The following is a 20,977-nucleotide window of genomic DNA, read 5'->3' on the forward strand; positions in this document are numbered from 1 at the left end:
CCACATGCAAAAAAATGGAACTGGACCATTTCTTTATACCACACACAAAAATAGACTCAAAATGGATGAAAGACCTCAATGTGAGAAAGGAATCCATCAAAATCCTTGAGAAGAACACAGGCAGCAACCTCTTCAACCTCAGTGGCAGCAACTTCTTCCTAGAAACATTGCAGAAGGCAAGGGAAGCAAGGGCAAAAATGAACTATTGGGTCTTCATCAAGATCAAAAGCTTTTGCACAGCATAGGAAACAGTTAACAAAACCAAAAGACAACTGACAGAATGGGAGAAGAGATTTGCAAACGACATATCAGATAAAGGACTAGCATCGAAAATCTATAAAGAACTTATCAAACTCAACACCCAAAGAACAAATAATCCAATCAAGAAATGGGCAGAGGACATGAACAGACATTTTTGCAAAGAAAACATCCAGATGGCCAACAGACATATAAAAAAGTGCTCCACATCACTCAGTACCAGGGAAAAACAAATCAAAACCACAATGAGATACCACCTCACACCACTCAGAATGGCTAAAACCAACAAGTCAGGAAATGACAGATGCTGGTGAGGATGCAGAAAAAGGGGAACCCTACTGCACTGTTGGTGGGAATGCAAGCTGGTGCAGCCACTCTGGAAAACAGCATGGAGAATCCTCAAAAACTTGCAAATAGAGCTACCCTATGACCCAGCAATCACACTATTGGGTATTTACCCTAAAGTTACAAATGTAGTGACCCAAAGTGGAACATGCACCTGAATGTATATAGCAGCTATGTTCACAATAGCCAAACTATGGAAAGAACCTAGATGCCCATCAACCGATGAATGGATAAAGAAGATGTGATAGATAGATAGATAGATAGATAGATATAATGGAATACTATGCAGCCATCAAAAGAAATGAAATCTTGCCATTTGCAATGACATGGATGGAACTAGAGGGTATTATGCTTAGCAAAATAAGTCAATCAGAGAAAGAAAATTATCATATGATCTCCCTGATATGAGGAATTTGAGAGGCAAAGTGGGGGGTTTGGGTCTAAGGAAGGAAAAAATGAAACAAGATGGGATCAGGAGGGAGACAAACCATAAGAGACTCTTAATCTCACAAAACAAACTGAAGGTTGCTGGGAAAGGGTGGTTAGGTTGTGGACATTGGGGAGGGTATGTGCTATGGTGATTGCTGTGAAATGTGTAAGCCTGAAGATTCACAGACCTGTACCCCTGGGGCTAATAATACATTATATGTTAATAGAAAAAAAATTTTTTTAATAAAATAAATACACAAACAAAAAAAGTACTGTGAGGATTATACCATACAGAGAAGTGAAATCTATCACAATAATAAATCAAAGAAAGGTGTCAGGGAAAGGACATATATTGCCATAAATTTTTAAAATTTTATGGGAAGTTGCATAAAATCAACTTCATACCTCCCTATCTTACCCTTACACTTTCTTATTCTATTAAATCCCAATGACCTTAATCTTTGTCCTCATCATGACTTCCAATCCCTATTCTTTACCTGTACTAGCATTATTTCCTTTCTTTCCCACTCAGTAGGACCCTGTGGCCACACCATAGAATCACAGATGCTACAATGCCAGGGGTAGAACATTATCACTTCACCTCTTTCTTTTTTTTTTTTTTCCTAGTTGAATTACTTGTACTTTTAAAATTTAAATTCAATTTAGTTAACATATAGTGTATTATTAGTTTCAGACGTAGAACTGAGTGATTCATCAGTTGTATATAACACCAGTGCTCCTTACATCAAGTGCCCTCCTTAATGCCTATCACACAGTTACTCCTTCCCCCCACCCACTTCCCTCCAACAACCCTCAGTTTGTTTCCTAGAGTTAAGAGTCTCTTGTGGTTTCCCTCCTTCTCTGTTTTTATCTTATTTTATTTTTTCTTTCCCTTCCCCTATGATCATCTCTTTTGTTTCTTAAACTCTATATATGAGTGAAATTATATGGTATTTGTCTTTCTCTGATTGACTTATTTTCCTTTGCATAATACCCTCTAGTTCCATCCACGTTGCTGCAAATGGTAAGATTTCATTCTTTTTGATGCCATAATAATATTCCATTGTGTATATATCTATAGATATCTATAGATATGTGTATCTGTCTATAGGTATCTATATATGTCTATATCTATCTATGTATATATAGATGTTTATCTATATATGTATTTATATATCTATGCATCTTTTATCTATATCTATATATAACACATCTTCCTTATCCATTCTTCTGTCAATGGACATCTGGGCTCTTTCCACAGTTTGGCTATTATGGACATTGCTGCTATAAACATTGGAGTGCAGGTGCCCCTTCAAATCACTATTTTGTACCCTTTGGACAAATAAGTAGTGCAATTGCTGGGTTATTGAGCAAAACCCTTATACAGAAGGAGAATTCAGACCTCCAACTTATTTTCCTGCAATAGTCCTCTTACCATGTTCCTCTATTTCCATGACTGATGCTGTTTGCCTCACCGAGTTTCATACTATGTGAACACCTGCATTCAATTTCTCCAGCTTCATCTTTTTTCACTCATTGCTGCAACTAATTGCTTAAGAAACTCATTAAGAACATCAAAGGCCTCTAGTGCCATTTTCTGCATCCAACCTTAGCCTGGCTTCCAGCATGGCTCCTCACTCCTTTGTTCATATGTGTAATTCCTTGGTAGGATTCATAACTTCAATCTCAGAGACTTACCTTTTAGTTTTCCTATGTCTTCATTTGTCCATGGTAGACATTTGTAAAGTGTTTTTTATTTCTAATATTGGAACATCCATACACCTTCCTATGTTTGGGGAATTTCCCATTGTGGTAACAGACTTCTAAAATAGCCTTCAATATTCCTAGCCCCTAGTGTACACATACCTCCCAGTTTTTCAGATACTAATACTGCAAACTCCTAGTTATTTGAATACTGATTTCAGATGTAATTAAGTCCCCAAATCAGCTGACCTTAAAATAGTGAGATTATCCAGGTGAGCCTGACCTAATTACACCAGCCCTTTAAATCTGGGTCTGGAGATCAGAGACAGAATGTCAGAGAGATTGGAAACATAAAAGAGGGATTCAATGAGAGAGAAATTCTCCATTGCTGGCTTTGAAGATGTGGGAAGGGTCACAGGGCAAGGAATACAGATAGTCTCTTATCCCTGAGAGTGACCCTTAGCTGACAGCAAGGAAACAGAGACCTTGGTACTACAACCACAAGGAACTAGATTTTTCTACAACCTCGTGAATTCAGAGGAGGCTCCTAAGCTTTAGATGAGAATGAAATCTGACCAACACCTTGATTTGAGTTTAAGAAGACCCTAAGCAGAGAACTCAAGGCTTCTCACTTACAGAAATATGAGCTAATAAATGAGTGTTGTTTGTGGTAATTTTTAATGCATAACAAATTTGTGATTATTTATTATGCATCAGGAAAAAAAAAAAAACCTTCTACGTCAATAAATGTAGGCATTTGGTTAAGGTTTTTTAAAAAACAAGACAAGAGGCCCAAAATGAAATAACTTGTGCTAAACCTCAGGTCACCCAACTGAGACTTCACTTTATTATAGTTTGGGTTCTCCTAGAAATGCAGTCTAACTCAGTAAGTCAGGAATCACCTGATGAGCCCTCGTTGGGTAATCCGCCTGACGGAATCCTGCTGCTCCTTAAAGGAAAGTAACTTTGCAGTAACCAGCCTGCTCTCTGGCTTCATGTAACTTCTTTTTTCCTGCTCCTTTGTGCCTCTAAAAGTCTTTCATTTTTACTGCTCCCCAAAACTCTTTTCTATTTCCTGGATGGGAGGCTGCCCAATTTAAATCAATTTTTGTTCAAACTCTTAAAATGTTTAATATGCCTTGGTTTATCTTTCAACAGTTTTAGTATCAGAAGAGGGAACAGAGTAGGCCCCAAGGGTCCCCGGGAGCCACAGAGCGACCAAACAGACATTACCTGTGGAGCCCTCGCTTCCTCCCTGCATCCGGAGGTGGTCTGGCTGGGACACCGGCCAGCATCAGACTGGGTCCGACTTAGAAACTGGTCCAGGTCAAGCTGGGTCCAACTTGGGATCCAGACTGGGTTTGGGGTGAAACCAGGTCTGACTTAAAAACCAGACTGAAGAAGCTTAGGCTAAGCCCCATGCCTCCAAACTAAGAATTCTAGTTTGTGCTCTCCGACAAGTGGAATCTTAACTCGGTCAGTCAGGAATCACTTGATGAGGGTTAGTTGGATAATCCGCCTGACAGAACCCTGCCGCTCCCTACAGGAAAGTCGCTTTGTAATAACCAACCTGCTTTCTGGCTTCATATAACTTCTTTGTTCCTGCTCCCTTCTGCCTCTAAAAGGCTTTGGTTTTGTACAGCTCCTCGGAGCTCCTTTCTGTCTGCTAGATGGGCTGCTGCCCATTTGAGCAGATTTTTGCTCAAATCTACTCTTAACATTTTTAATATGCCTCAGTTTATCTTTTAACCACCTTTCAGAGGCATTTGCGCCGTACCATTCTGGCTCCCCCAGTGGTGTTAGTGGCTGCTGCTGAAAATCGATTCCCCCATGTAGACATGGTGGCCATTCGGCCGGCCCGCTGATAACGAACACTAAGAGCCAACATTCCCTAGTCTTCATCGTGCACAATCTGTGGCACTGAAACATGTGGATCTTTCTCTTCATTCACTTGTTCAACAAATTTTCACGGACCACACCAAACACTACTTTTTCCTAAGCATTGATAATAGAATGGTTTAAAAACCGGCAGGGTCCGGGCCCTGTCCTCACAGACTGTGGGAGCTTAAAACGTGTCCCCAAATTGTTCAATTTTCTCCCATCCAGCCCTAGAATATGAGTGGCCTTAGTAAGTCACTTCTAATGAATGGCATGCTGTCGAAATGCCCCCCGAACGAAGCAGTGATAAACAGCCATACAGCTCCTCCATGGCTTGCTCTGGGACCCATGTTCTCAGAGCCCAGTCCCCGTGCTGTGAGGAAACCCAGGCCACAGTCTCATATAGATGTTCTGGCCGACAGCCCCAGCTGAGGTCTCAGCTGATAGCCGCTATCAACCACCAGACACCGGGGTTTTTGAGATGATTTCAACTCCCATCCTTGTCTGCCTACAACTGAATGAGAGACTCAGTGATAATCACCCAGCTGAGTCTAGTCAACCCCCAGAACCATGAAAGATAATAAAAACAAAAGACCTTTCTTGCTTGTCTCATGCCACAGAGGTTGAGATGGTTTGTTTTCCAGCTATAGATGAGTTTACAGACTAGTGAAGGAATGAGCAGATATTAAACAATTATCAAAAAATAAATAAAATTTAATTATAAGGGTACCTTGAAACTCTTTCACTTGCTCTCGAAAACCTTACCTTACCCTAGCTCTTCTCTCCACTCTTCCTGGCTTCTCTGCCCTTCTGAATGGCATCACTGTCCCGACAAAAACCAAGGCTGAAAATCTGGGGGGCAGTCCTGAACCATTTTCTTCACATCCATACTCAGGTCTCCTATCCTGTTGATTCTCTTTCCAAAAATGCCTCCTAGCTGGCTCTGTCTTTGCAATCTCACCACCACCAGGGCCCAGGGCAGGCCCTCGAAATCTTATCCCTGGTTTACTAACATGACTTCTCCAGTTCCTCATTTGCCTCCTACCTAGTCACTGCTGTCCCATCAGTTCTTAAAGTGCATCCCCTGTTTTTCTCCATAGAGAAATCTCTACTATCTCTTCACTGCTGGAAAAATACAGTACAAATGTCTCAGGCCCTTCATGAGCTGCTGCTATCTATCCTATGCTCTGGCTTGGCTCCCCACACAGTTCTGTTACTGCACACTACACTCCAGATAATCTAGACTTCTCAATATACTCCCACCAAATCCCCTCTTTGATGTCACTGAGCTCTCTATCCCTCCACTGGATTTTTTTTTTTTTTCCTAACCCGTATGTCCAGAGTCTACCTCCTATGATCTTCCCAGGCTCCTACAGCAGGGATTGTCACTAGTCCTATGGCCATCTAACCATGACAGCGGTGTCTAGGATAGTTTGCAGCCCACTGTCTCACACAACCACAGTGAGGAGTTATAACTGAACACAAGGCTATCTAAACACTACGGTTCCCAGCCTTCTAATGCAGCTTGACCCAATCCCATGACTAAGTGCTGGCAAATGGAATGTAACAAGAAACAGCATGTGCCACATCTGGGTCATACCTTCAAAAGGAATATGCATGCACTCCCCAGGCCCCCTCTTCCTCTTGCTGGCAGGGATGTGGTGAGAGCAAGATCCATGTCTTCGCCTTAGAGATGAAGCCACATGTTGAAAATGACAGAGATACCCCTGCAGCCCCAGACCTCCAGGCTCAATACAGAGAAATAAACCTCTATTTTGCTATGCTATTGAATATTTGCGTTGGGTTATGTTTGTTGTTGTTGTTGTTGTTGTTGTTCTAACATCAGTTTAATCTACTCCCTATCTATAGGATAGCTAATCTTTAGATTGAAGGTTTATTGTGGGGTAGGCACAGTGCATTACATCATTTAGTTCTCACAATGATAATATGTGGGAAATAATATTAGAGATAAGGAAATTAAAGCTCAGAAAGGGTTTACCAGTTGCCCAAGGCCACGTGGTGAGTAGGTGATGGAGTTAGAACTCAAGCCTCAGTCAGTTGACTTCAGAAACGACACTTTTAATCACTACTTATCCCTTGGCTCTGATCCACAGGCTTAAGGGCACAGACAGATCCCACTGAGGTTTGCCAAGTGTCCCCATAAGCACTTAGCAACATGCTTTGCGTGTAATAGATACTCAACAAATGTTTGCTGGATGAATGATGGATTGGTTTTAGGAAAACGGGCTTTTTGAAAAGTTCCTAACTACAAGAATAGGATTCAGTTAACTGTTTCTGGTTACCTGGCAGCCAGCATATCCCTTTTTTAAACAGAACACTCTCCCAGATGCTTAACGCCAGAGAATTTCCTCCCTGAAGAATACCGTATATCGAGGCACTTTGGGTCCACGTCTTTACCCGTCCTACGCAGTCAGGGGAGAGCCTGTAAGAGTATAACAGGCAGCTGGGGCAGCGTTCAGCTTGTGGCAGTCCTCTGTATTTATTTACACAGCTGTTCTCCCCCTCGTTCGAGCTGAAGACTCTGGCCCAGAAATCAGAGATGGAAATAAAATTAGGGGGCTTTTTGAAGACTGCTGTGCAGTATCCTGCATCCTAGGCTCTCAGCAGGGATCTGGGGTCCAGGGACTTTCAAAGTCTTCCTTTGTGCTGGGTTAAGGGTACTAGTACAAAGTGAATAGTGCTGGGAGCTTCAGGCTGTGGGAGAGGTTATTAGAAAGTACTGACATCCTGCTGTGAGGCCTGAATGTGTCCCCTTCCTCGGGGGTGTTATCTGGAGCTCTTCGGTAGAAAAGGAATAGAACAGAATGCCTGAACTGTCCTAGAGTTGCCTCCAGCCCTCCCCTGGGAAGACTTTGAGAGATGAACACAAATCAAGAGGAAACTGAAGAATAATTTTTTAAAGGATCTTCAAACAGCCAGTCTTTATTTTTTCAAGTGGGGGGTACTAAAAGACGAAATTAGAGCCAACTTTCTTTCTAATTAAGTTCCATGGACCTCCCAAAAGACAACACAGATGCTCTGATGAACATTAACAAGCTCTTAAGCGGACTGTGTTTGAACTTGGTAGCACAAAGATAGAGAATGATTTTTAAAACTAAAAAGAAGGAAAGAAAGACATGGAAAGAAAATCACACACACACACACACACACACACAAAGACCATAAAAGCCTGTTGTAATCATGACTTGCATTAGTTCTTTAGGAGGTTATGCAATAAAGATGAATTCCTTTTCATCAGCACATTCAAAAATAAATTCACTCTTCTCTTCTGATTCCAGTAATGACCTACACTTAACGATTATTCTTTCTCTTCCTGGGGGCACCTGCCATATTAAGATAACAATACAAAAGTAAGTATTCTTTTGTTTCAGAGCATATGTTTGGGAATAAATCCCCTGACCTGGAATTCCACAGAGTCGGGTGTCCCAGGATGGAGCGCACGAGCTGGAGGGCTAAGGGGAATCTACCATAGAGGAACGTGTGGATTAGGAGGAGCTCCGTGTCCTTGAAGAGATAGGTTCCTCCAAAAGATGGGTCCATTTTAGCACAGCCAGATCTCATGGGGTAGTAGAACAGTTATAGGGTAAATAATTAGCCCTGAGTCATTCTAGCTTTAAGCTTAGCAAATCAGAAAAGTTGCTGGGTCTTCCTTTCCTGGTTTTAGGATCTATACCAATAATCCCATAGACACTGTCAAGGTCTGGAAAACACCCCATGTAAAGGGAACTAGGTACGCAGGTTGGCATCACTTTGGGGTTACTTAATTAGAGGTAAGAGAGTCAGAGCCAAACTGGGTGCCAAGAAAGGTAGATGATGCTATCCTAGAACAAGTCTCACTGGAGAAAATTGAGCTCGGTGTGAAATGGCAGCAGGAAGCCGTTGAAGTTGAATTGAGGATTATTTGTCTGTGAGATGATATTAAAGATCATTTCTAAATCATTTCAATGAAGGAAAAAAATAAATCAATGGAGAAATTTATCTTTATCATTTCTCTCATGTTTATGTAGGAGTGAGAGAATATTCCAAAATAAATAATGTAGGGGATCTGTCAAAGGCAAGAGAGGCTTTGCCTATGTTATCAGCCAAGCTAGAAGATGAAGGTGTCTATATCACTTCTTAACATCTCTGTTTATTATGTCTCTCATCTTAAAAAGGGGGATAATAATTTACTCCTACCAGCATCAAATTATTGGAAGGGAAAGCTTCAGTTTCCTTTCCTATGGGGGTGGGGGTAACTTTTAAGGCCTCTTTCCAACCCCTTAATCACTCCTTCTTGTCCTCTGACAAATTTGGGAAGAATAAAATTGACCTTTTTGATTCATTCCTTCCTTTTTTTCCCTTTTTTTTTTTTTTTTTTTTTGGAAGTGAGCAGACTATAATGGGGCATTGGTTCCAAAAGCTTGCCTGGACAACTCCCACCTCAAAAGGATACCTAGCTATCTGCCTAGCTCTGAGGTTTAGCTCACAAGCGTATTTGGAAGTATACTTAGCTGTCCCACTCAGCCTTGGTCTCTTTATTTCTCATCTGCCTAACTCTTTATCTCTTTTCTCAATTTGTTCAAAATGTGGACAGTGAAAAGTAATGCTATATAATGAGCTCCTGGGAAATCCCAACAAAATAATTAGATATTGGAATATTTAAGTTAATTTTAAAGTGTACGTGGAAAGAAGCAAAAATAACTGAAACAATTATGAAAAACAAGCATAGTAAAAATGAAAAGGGTTTTATATTATAAAGCTACCATAAGTAAAACTGTGGTGTTGGCACATTGACTACGTAGACAGATCAATGGATCAGACCAGAAAGGCAAGAAATATGTGTGGAAATTTAGTAGCTATAAAGATGGCATTTTAAATCAATGAAGAAAAAGATCATTTAATAAGTTGTGTTGGGGTAGCCACATGGAAAAAAAATTAAGCTGGATCCTTTACGGAAGATAATTTCAGGTAGATTAAATATTTAAATTCAAAGAATGAAATAATAAAAATACAAGAAGAGATCATTATAGTCTTTTATAATCCTGCAGTGGGGAAAAATTTTCTAAGTACCATATAAACCTCCTGTAAGCCACAAAAAGAAATACTGATCATTACAATTTTATAAAAATCAGAATTTATGTATAACGAAATCCATAATAACCATAATCAAGAGATAAGTGACAAACTAGTCAAAATATTAGAAATGTAAGTCACAGAAGAAAAGCCAAAATTTCCTAACACATGCCTTTTATAAATCAACAAGAAAAGACTAACAAATCTAATGATTCTTAAATATATGAAAAAAATGCCCAGTATCATTAGTTAAAAGAAAAATATAATAATTCCACAATGACTTATCATTGTTTTACCCATTAATTTGGCAAAATTAAAAATCTGCATAGAACAATGCATGGAGAACAAGCACTATCAATACAATATTGGTAGGAGTTAAAAACTGGCAATCCTCTACCAAGAATAATTTGATCATATCAGTTACAAATATATAAACACTTTTACCTAGAAATTCCTCTTCTAGAATTGTATTCTTTCAATATATTGCATATGTGTAAAATGACATATGCAAGGTATATTCACTGCAACACTGTTTATGGGAGCAAAAGATTGAAAACCATCTAATTATCCACTATTAGGGAACTGATTATATAAATTATGATAGATCTCATTAGAATATAACCTCTGTGAGGGAAAGAATTTGTTTTGTTCATTAATATATCAGAGTTTAGAAAAGTGCTTCACATATGTTTTCAATAAATGTTTGTTGAGTATATACATACAATAGAATTCTAAGAAGTAAAGGAGAATGAAGAATTTTTTTTAAATGTAGGTAAGGAATGATATCCAAAATATATAGTAAGAGAAAAATAGGAAGGGGAGAAGCAATGTGTATTATATACTATTTTGTGTGTGTATAGTACATGCATTTGTTTATATGTGCACAAATATTTCTATTTTGGGGTAGTTGATCTTTTCCTCATTTACCATGGTTTCAGCAACTTTACTGAGATATAATTGCTATATAATAATAAATATGTGGGGCTGTTGGGGTGGCTCAGTCAGCAGAACATGCCAGTCTTGATCTTAGGGTGGTGAGTTCAAGCCCCATGTTGTGGGTAGGGTTTACTCAAAAAATAAATTAAATTTCAAAAATACATATGTGTACAAATAAACATCTCTATAATGATACAAAGGAAACTAATGACATTGAATGCCTCTAGAGAGGGAAATGAACAATCAAGTTTGGGTATGAGTAATGAAACTTTTTAAAATAAAAAGTTTTATGTCTTTACATTTTCAATCATATGAATGTGTTGACTATTCAAAAGATTAAGTAAAATTGAAGATATGAAGACATAAGGGGTAGTTCACTATCTTGGTTGTGGTAATGGTTTCATGGGTGAATACATATGTCAAAATGTATCCAACTGTACATTCTTAATATGTAGAGTTTATTTTGTATCAATTGCTAACTCAGAAAACCTTCTAAAAATGGTACCTGAAGAAAAGATTGACTCTTCAGTAAATGGTTTTGTAATATTTGGCTACCATTTTAGGAAAACAGATTAAAAAGTTAGGTCCTTATACCTATTGACCTTAAAGGTAAAATAGCCAGTTATTTTACCAGCAATATGGATTTATTTGGGAAGAGCAGAGGAATTACAATCCAAGACCTATAAGCAATGGCAAACCACAGGCAAGTCCAGAAGAAAGTTACTTTACAGAGAAAAGGCAAAGACAGGGAGGGGATGTGTTGAATGGAAGCCCATTAGAGGAAAGCCAAATCTAGGGTGGTGACAGTTTCTCATTGGCTGAACTCTGGTATTTTCTTACTGGCTGAGCTTGTTGCTGGGGAACTTTTTTTTTTTTTTTTGTGACTCCTGCTGGAGTAGGAAGGAAAGTAAGCCTCTTCTTATTGGGGTCTGCAACTCACAGCAAGTGATAGAGTATGAGAGCTCCCTTTCTGGGCCTCCCAACTTTAAATGAGATTTCCTTTATTCCATTTCATACATCATACCAGACATAAAAACAAATTCCAATTGATTAAAGTGCTAGATAAAAAAGCAAAACAAAAACTGTATTAAAATGTTAGAAGAAAACACTGGAGAGTGAAGTACAGTACTTTTATAAAACTTTGGAGTGGGGGAGGTCTTTCCAAGAAATACTCAGAACCTGGAAGCCATGGCAAAAAAAATAACAATAGCAGACTGTACTATCTAAAATTTAAAACCTCAGAGGAGACAAGATGTTGTGAACAAAGATAATGTCATTATCAATCCCCAAGGTATCCAGTAGAAGAAGATTACTCTTTCTCTTAAGTCATGTGGTGCTAAGAAGTGAGAAGTGTATGGAAAGAATGCTAAGACACAGATTCAGAGACATCAGAGGTCCTCCACCTTTCTGTGCCATTGTCCCCTTTGAAGTCTAATAATATCCCTCCTCAAAATAAAGAGTATAAGTACCTAAATAAAATGCAAAAGATTACAAAGGGAACCAATTACACTGAAATACAATTATATGTATTTGTGCTTCTTTACAAACAATAAAAAAGACATAGTGTCAGGTCTAATAACTATACAATTTTGAAATCGTGAGAAGCATAGATAACATTTTAAGATATCTGAAATCATTGTAGGGCAATGTGATAATATCTGTGATTACTATTGGTATCAATTAGGGTACAGGGTACAACTGATTTTTTTTTGCCCACATTCGTAATTGAAGAAACTGATGAATTTCAATTCAAAGTTAATGAAAATAAAGATGTAATTTTTTTTCCCATCCAAGTTCTCAGATCCCTTGTTTCTATCCCCAGAAAACCCTTTAGAAGTCTCTTCAAACCCTAGGTTCAGAATTCCAGCGAAAGACCTTGACATAACTGCAAAAGATAAAGAAATGCAAAGTCTCAGTCAAGTGGTCTAGCTCCCCTGTGGTCACTGAAAGACTCCAACTTGACTTGAATAGTAGATAAAGAAACTCAGCCCCTGGGAATTGAGTTATGTGACCACCCTACACTCTACCCTAAAAATTCATGAGGGAGAGCCTCTAAAGAGTACCTTGGAATAGCAGTCAAGGGTTGAGAAGCCACGCTGTGATGTCTGCCGTTTCAATATCATACCTGGCCAAAATTTCTGGTCAATGTGCAACAGTGATTAGCTGGAAATGTATAGCGGCAAACATAATTCTAAAATATTCCTTTGGGAAAGCAACCTTGAAATTATTTGGAGGACAAATTACTTGAATTCTATACTTGTGTTAAGTTGGTTTGTTGTTCTTGTTGTTGTTGTTTTGGGGGCAGGGGCAGGGGGGAGAAGAAGAGAGAATCTCAAGCAGACTCCATGCCCAGCACAGAGGCTGGACACAGGGCTCTATCTCGCCACCCTGAGATCATGACCTGGGAGCTGCAATCAAGAGTCACACACTTACAGACTGAGCCATTTAAGTGCCCTGATACACCCGTGTTAAGTTTTGTTTTGTTTTGTTTTTGTTTTTTTAAGATTTTATCTATTTGTCAGAGAGAGAGCACAACCCAGGGGGGAGCGCCAGGCAGAGCAGGCAGAGAGAGAAGCAGGCTCCCTGCTGAGCGGGGAGCCCCATCCGGGACTCAATTCCAGGATGCTGGGATCATGACCTGAGCCAAAGGCTGATGCTAACGACTGAGCCACCTAGGCATCCCTACTTGTGTTAAGTTTTAAAAGAATTTGTGATTATGTGATACTGTAAGTATATGTAATGTTTAGTATATTTAGTATATATATGTAATATTTAGTATATTTGACAACACTTCTGTTTTTTCCTCTCTTACCTTGCTGTTTCTCTTCCAATTCCTTCATATATTTTCTATCTCTAGACATTGGAGAGCCCTCAGGGCCAATCCGTGATTATTTTTTCTCTAGTTACAGTCATACCCTTGGAGCTGACATCCATTCCTTTACTGTTGAAACGTACAATAGCTTTATACTATAGCTAGATATTGATAATACCAAAGTTAATCTCAAACCAGATCTTTCCCCTGAATTCCTTCTTTTATATCTAACAGCCTATTTAACATCTCCATTTGATTATCTCAAGTTTTGATTACTTGCCCTGACCACACCCCACACAAATCTATTCCGGATCTTCCCCAAATCAGTAAATTACAACTACAGTCTTCTCAGGACAAAAACCTTGGTGTCATCCTTTTTGAAGCAATAAATGCTTATAAAATTTTGGCTAACAATACGAGGCAGAATAATAGAGATTCCATTAGATATAATTCTAGCCTTTGCAATAGTGTTTGGTGTACTAGCACATAAAATGCTAAACAAAATAACCTCAACTATTCAATTTTCAGTTATTCCATTCCATTTCAGTTATGAAACTTCTCTATCTTCATATGCTCTCACACACTCCCTTGGCATGTTTATACGGAGCTGAAGCTAAAGCTCTTAATTCCAGAGCTGAAGCTCTTGTGTGTGACAAGTTCAAAATGTGGAGTTCCAACTTTCTCTCTCTCTTAGATGCCACTGTCAACCTGGACAGCTCCACTTGGAGATCTGAGAGGATCCAAAACAGGACTCTTCATTCACTTATACCTGCCCTGATCTTGGGCTCTCCACCCCATTTTAGTTAAACTCTAATTACTTGCTTCCTCAAGCCTAAAACCTTAGTTCCATCCTTCACTACTCTCTTTCTTTCATACCCTTTGTCCAATTTGTCATTAAATCCTGACAGTTCTTCTGTCAAAAATACAGCTTTGAACGTGAGTGGCCTGGAGTGGAATCCCAGTCCAACCACTTAACTAGCTTGTGACCTTGGCTGGTTGCTAATTCTCTCTGAACCTCAATTCCTTCATTGGTAAAGTGGGAATAATAAAACTTAGCAACACTAGGGTTGTGGTGACAAGTAAATAAGGCAAATGTAAAGCATTTGGCACAGTGCATGGCACATAGAAAAGACTCAACTAATGGTAGCTATTTTTATTAGTAGTAGTATTACCACTAGCAGAGACCAAATATTCTCACCTTACACTAATCTATTTAAATAAACTGGGAGAGAATGGGCTAGTGAAGAGATTCTGCCAGCTCTGCCAACTCCAAGGACTCCTCTACAAAGAACAAGAACTCCTCTATAAAGAATAACCATTTTAGGGGCACCTGGGTGGCTCAGTGGGTTAAAGCCTCTGCCTTCGGCTCAGGTTATGATCCCGGGGTCCTGGGATCAAGCCCCGAATCGGGCTCTCTGCTCGGCAGGGAGCCTGCTTCCCTCTCTCTCACTCTGCCTGCCTCTCTGCCTACCTGTGATCTATGTCTGTCAAATAAATAAATAAAATCTTTAAAAAAAAAGAATAACCATTTTACAACAATGCTGCCTAATAGACATAGAATGTGAGTCACATATGTAATTTAAAATTTTGTATTAGTCACATTAAGAGAAACAAAAAAAAAACAGATAAATTGATTTTAATGTTTAATATAATTTATTTAGCTGAATACCTAAAGTATTATCATTACAGTGTGTGATCAATATAATTATTAATGAAATACTTTACTATTTTTCGGATCAAGTTTTCAAAACTCAGTGTATCGTTTATCCTTATAGCACATCTCAATTTGCTCTAGCTGCATTCAAGTCCTCAATAGCTGTATGTCACTGGTGGCTACCATATTGGAAAACACAGACTTATAATATTAGATTTTAAAACATTGGCCTCATGAATGAATCAAATCACACAAAGCTTTCACTGAATGTAATTGGGATTATAGGACAACATGTTTCTCTGAAAATAATTAGAATTTAAAGTGAACACTGGGTTCTGGTCTTGGCTCTGATATTCATTTGGTTGATATGGGGCAAACCATTAGTTTTGCTGTGCTTCATTTCTCACATCTGTCCCAGGGCTTAGCTAGGTCACAAGGCCATAAAAAATATGACCAGTCCCTCAGTCCAGTCTGTCTCATCACCACCCAACTCCCTAGACCTAAGCCTGAGACCTGAAACACGTATGCCAGCACATCTTACCTATCATGGAATTTACTAGAATGAGTCGGCCTCTGTAAGATTTATTAATTGAGGCATCACTAAAACTTGGGTTCTTAGAGTTTACTTTCTGCATTTTATCTTTTCCTCAGAGGTTATGCCAGCTTATGAGAGTGTTATTCTTAGAATTGGAGTACTTTGAGTTACCTGATTTGGTCATTTTCCTATCTCACCCTGGGAACCCACTCGGGGTCCAGATGCTGGCAGTGGAGACAATGAAAGGGAAAGGCAAAGGGGAAGCCAGAGGAAGGGCAAACCTAGTGGCTTATCCTTGATGTGCCCCACTGCTGTTGGTTTCGTCACTGAGATTTTATTCAAACAAAGGGTTAAAAAAAATTTGAAACCCAGCCCTTATCTGACCTTTCATTTGGAGGGGAAGGCCACAATATTTGCCAAGGTTCACACACTCCCACCCCAGTTTTAGTGTATTTTTCTCCAATGCCATATTATCTCCCTTCATTTCACCTATTGATATTAAGGGTTTTTTGTTTTGGTTTGGTTTTCTGTTTTTTGGTTTTTTTTTTTTTTAAGAATTGACCGGACTTAATGCAGTTCTAATAGAAACACCTTTCCACAACTGAGACCTGATGACAAGAACAAACTGGTCACCCTCAGTTCATTTCACTTCAGCATGTGTGATCTTGTGTGGGGAAGCAGCTGGGGGAAAAAGGATACTTGCCTTTGCCTCTTCTGCGACCCATAGGTGAACGCCTCACCAGGCGACAGCAGTTCCCCTGCCCAGCCGAGGAAGATGGGATCCATGAGCATCCTGGCGGCTTTCTTCCCTGGTCTTTTCTGCTCAGAATCAATTCATTGACACAGCCTTAGCAGAAGATAGACTTTGACCCAAGCACACAGCACTAATCTTGAATGTATGTTTTAAAGCATAAAACAACTTTACTCTGACCTTACCCCAGATTGCTATAACAGCATCCAATGACCAAAAATGATTTCAGCAGCTAAGGTTGATTTGTGTTCAAGGCCCAGACAGTTTCCACCATTCACCCTGTTTTCTCAACTCAAAGCTGCATTTTCTCTTGCTTAAAAAATTTGCATATTTTCTCAGTGCCTGTTTCTGACTCACAATAAACAATGCCCAGACCTCCTGCCAAAAAAATGTCCAAATGCGAAATAGTTGCTATAATAGTCGTTTTTGTGATGGCAACTTTAAGCTGTGTGCTTTTAAATTATAATTACTTTTTTTTCCCTTACAAAAGATGTGTATCTCTCTTGATTGCTGTAATTATGATTCTATACCAGCAAACAGTTATAAAAGATTCATGTCATCGCTGCGCTTCATAAAACCCATGCCCTTCAGTGAGTTTCCTTGGGGGACTGTTTATGTGTTTATGTTTAATTTGTGGCAGAGAAATCTAATGAGAAGCCATTAATCATTGAGAGCATATAAAAATTTGTGTCTTTAACTGAATAGGCAAAAGTGGATAAGCCAAGCCCATTGTTGGCATGACACGATCTAGAATCATAGAATGTTAATAGGGGAAGCAACTTGAGAAAAATAATGTAGGCCAACCTCATCCTGCAGATGACATTCAAAATTGGGAAGGGAAAAACATGTGGTTTAGTGACTGAAAACACATGGGAGCAAGATGGGGGACCCAAGTTTTAAACCTGGACCTAGCCCTAAGGAGCAACAGCAGAGGCCAACCTGACTTCATCATTCATCCTTGTTTTCAAGGACAAAGGATGGAATCCTTGGATCGATGAGGTGCCTCAGGGCCTACCTGAGAAAGAGAAAGGGAAACACTGAAATAGACCTTGACATGCACCTCCCACCCATCTAGTCAGAGCAGCCCCACTTGGATCTATTTCATATTGTCAGGACTGAAAAAGAAATTGATTGGCTCCCCCCCCCCATTTTTAAAGTTTGATGTTTATTAATGTCCTTTCTCCAAGTCTTAGGATTAGAGAAGGATCAATGTAATCTCTTAAATGTATGGCCATGTTGCCCATTTCTTCATGCAGCAACTCTTCACTGAAGACCTGTGCTGGTTACTGAGTATGCGGTATACATAGGCTCTGCTCTCAAAGAGCCCACAGTCTAGAAAGGGAAAGTTGCAGAACAGAATGGTAATCACTCTAGAGAGGTAAGCCCAGAGAGCTCTGGGAGCAGATCGGAGGTGCAATCAATCCCTGTCAGGGATTGGAGGATGAGAAGGAAAGTGAAGAGGATGTTGAGGAAGAGGAGGAGATTTTTAGGATTAACTTTCCAGAAGAAATAACAGGTGGTAGGCCTTCCTTTTAATGTTCTTTACTTTCTTTTCTATCTATCTCTCATACAAGCTACAAGGAACTTCTTTTGGAAAAAAAAAATGAGAAACTAAAGTTCTTTTTTTTTCTTTTTAAAAATATTTTATTTATTTTTTTAAAGTAGGCTTCACACCCAACATGGGCTCAAACTCACAACAGCAAGGTCAAGAGTTGCATGCTCTACCAACTAAGCCAGCTGGGCACCCCAAGAGACTGAAGTTCTCGGAACTGTTGTGAACTCTTGTCACTCACTGACTGTAATCCTGGGCATACTGCTTAATCCCTAGGAAACTCCATATCAACATCTGGATATATAGGACTAGTAATAATAGAATGTACCTTAAGGCATTGTCACAAAGATTAAATTAGATAACACACATAAAAGTCCTTATATACAACTAAGAAGCACTATATAAACGTTCGCTATTATTGCTAGCACTCAGCCGAAGGCTTTAATTCCAATTAACTTACATGATTTTTCTCAACTAAACCAAGATTCTGGTCCTTCAGAGGTTTGGCAACTGGGAGCAACTGGGAAAAAAGCCATTTCACAATATCACCATTAATAGCAGCAGCAATTGTGAAATCATCACTAAAAAGTGGATCGTCTTTAGTTTTAGTATGAAGAAAATGTGTTCAATTTCTTTAAACCACCATTATATCCAATTCTTAGCTAACCTATGATCAAATGGTTGGTATGATTTCCCACGATGAGTGAGTCTCTTAGAGGACTCCCCTTTTTCTTCTTCCCCTTACGTTGGGATTCTCTAGCCTTCTGCCAATGCTCAAACCACTTCCAAAGGTCAAAACATGAGAGTATATAAAAGGAAACTAAAACTAAAGTGGGCAGGCCAGGAGCGTGGGGAGTACACACCTCGTCTAATGCAGGAGGTCTCACTCAATGCCAGTCTATCCTTTGAAGAGCCTCAATATTGTGAGATGGTCTGTATTTTTAAAGTGGGTGTGAACTCTCCCAAATTGGTAAATGCTTCTCTTCCCCTCTACTTCCTAACTCAAGTCTTCTTCACTTGAAGGATTTACATCAAGCCCAAATTTAAAATCAATCCTGCGCTTAAATCCTGTGCCTCTGTCTTACCTGGGAGTAGAGTTCAAGTTCTTTAATTTGGTGTTTCGGATCCTCCATCAATGTGAAGCCAGGCACAGCTCCATCAGGGAGCTCCCCTTCTCGTAGAGAGTCCTGGTAAACAGGCCCTAACACAGAGTTCCCATAACTCCCTTGGGGTTCTCCCCTTGCCCACTGCATAATAATTACAGTTGTGTGTTCGTGGGCTCCTTGAGGAAAGGGACTGGCATTTGCAGCACAACGATTTCTCAAAGTTTGTTGAATGAATGAATGCATGAATGAATGATTATGGAAAAGGTTAATTATAATCCAGTCCTAGAGCTGGGTTTTTCAGGCTTCATCTAGGTTTAAAATAAGTCCAATCGGGTTAAAAATTCCCACTAGCCAGAATTCACCACAGATTTTTCTTGTTGTTTTGCTTTTTATCTTCAAGTCTTAGAAAAAATTCAAGACAAAATGAAAGACCAACTACCACAAGTTCTACTTCTACTCTAACTACAACTCTAGCATTTCTGCCCAGGTTAAATCAGTTCCGGCTCATGTCTTCACATTCTATAATTCCCAATTATAGGAGATCCTAAAACGTAAGCTATTTGAATCAAGAATGACAAACTCTCTCATGAAACATGAAATTAAAAATAAAAGTAGAAAACATTTGGTAAAGGTTAAAATATTTTCCCATCCAAGTACTAACCAGGCCCGACCCTGCTTAGCTTCCGAGAGCAGACGAGATCGGGCGCGTTCAGGGTGGTATGGCCGTAGACAGGTTAAAATATTTTCTAATCCATTTTCTTCTTCTCATTCCAGAATGCCCTTATCTTGAGTGCTGAAATTTGATTGTTCTGTACTATGTTAACAGCACTTACTCGTTAATCATGAACTTTCATACTTCAGACCAATGAATGGAAACAGTTCATTTAAAAATACGTTAGACTTGGTGGTTGTTACAGTGACATTTTTTTCCCTCAAAACATAAAAAAGAATGTACGTATGGCATAGAATGTTCACAGAAAATTCTTAGATTTTTCAAGAGAAGTAGTGTTTTGTCCCATGAGATTTTTTTTTTTTTCCACTCTGGAATACCAAAATTAATAGGATTCCCTGGCTCAGTGTCTCCTACCCAGAGTAGCTTTAAAAGAAATCTGGCCTATAGAGGCTTGTTCATAATTTCTTGATCTTTCACTTATTTCATATTTCTATGAAGGAAAAAATGTTTTGACACTTAAGGGTCTTATCTATGAAGTAAGAGAAAAGGTACGTAGAAATGTGTGTTGAGTAAACCTAGGCTGCCCCAAGGGCATTACGGTTAACAGCTTTCCTAAAGAGAAAGTGGTGCTTAAAAGAAGTAATTCCCAATATTTCCCCCCAGACTAAAACCTTGTAATTCAGATGAACTCTTTGCATCTCATTTTGTCAGTAGGTTTTTATTACAGCCAACAAAACTTTCAGTGGTGAATTACTTCCCTTCTCAAGGGGACACCAGACTCCAATAATGTCTGAGCAAACTAAAATAATGAAATGGTTTTTAACCAAGCCTTAGGGATTAGAAAAAAGGAAAAAAGAAAGAGCAGTAGGGCCTTCTCATCTCTATGCGAAACAAAGTGTGTTTTTTCTAGTCCTTTTTCTTGTCTATGGAAAAAAAAAAAAACAGAATTTAAAAACGGAAATGCCACTTGGCTTGGAGCTCCATTTAAAATCATTTAAAGATTTCTCTCTTAAGCTCTCTTAAAATACGTGTCACTTCCACAAGAAATATGGACAACTTAGTCTTAAACCCATGGCTCAGATAGGACTTAGGGCAGTAAATAAGTGCTTTCGAATGTATTCATGGTGTTAAGAAACGACATCTGCTCCATGCACCTAGGCCAGAAGCACACCATAAAAACCAATAATTTTGTTTTAACACAGAAGGTTGAAAAGCATTTTGTTTCATACTGCTACATTATGCCATCCATTTATAAGAGCTATTTAATGTTT

The sequence above is a fragment of the Lontra canadensis genome, unplaced genomic scaffold (genome assembly GCF_010015895.1).
Source record: "Lontra canadensis isolate GAN:19392208 unplaced genomic scaffold, GSC_riverotter_1.0 scaffold5, whole genome shotgun sequence".
Classification (NCBI taxonomy): domain Eukaryota; kingdom Metazoa; phylum Chordata; class Mammalia; order Carnivora; family Mustelidae; genus Lontra; species Lontra canadensis.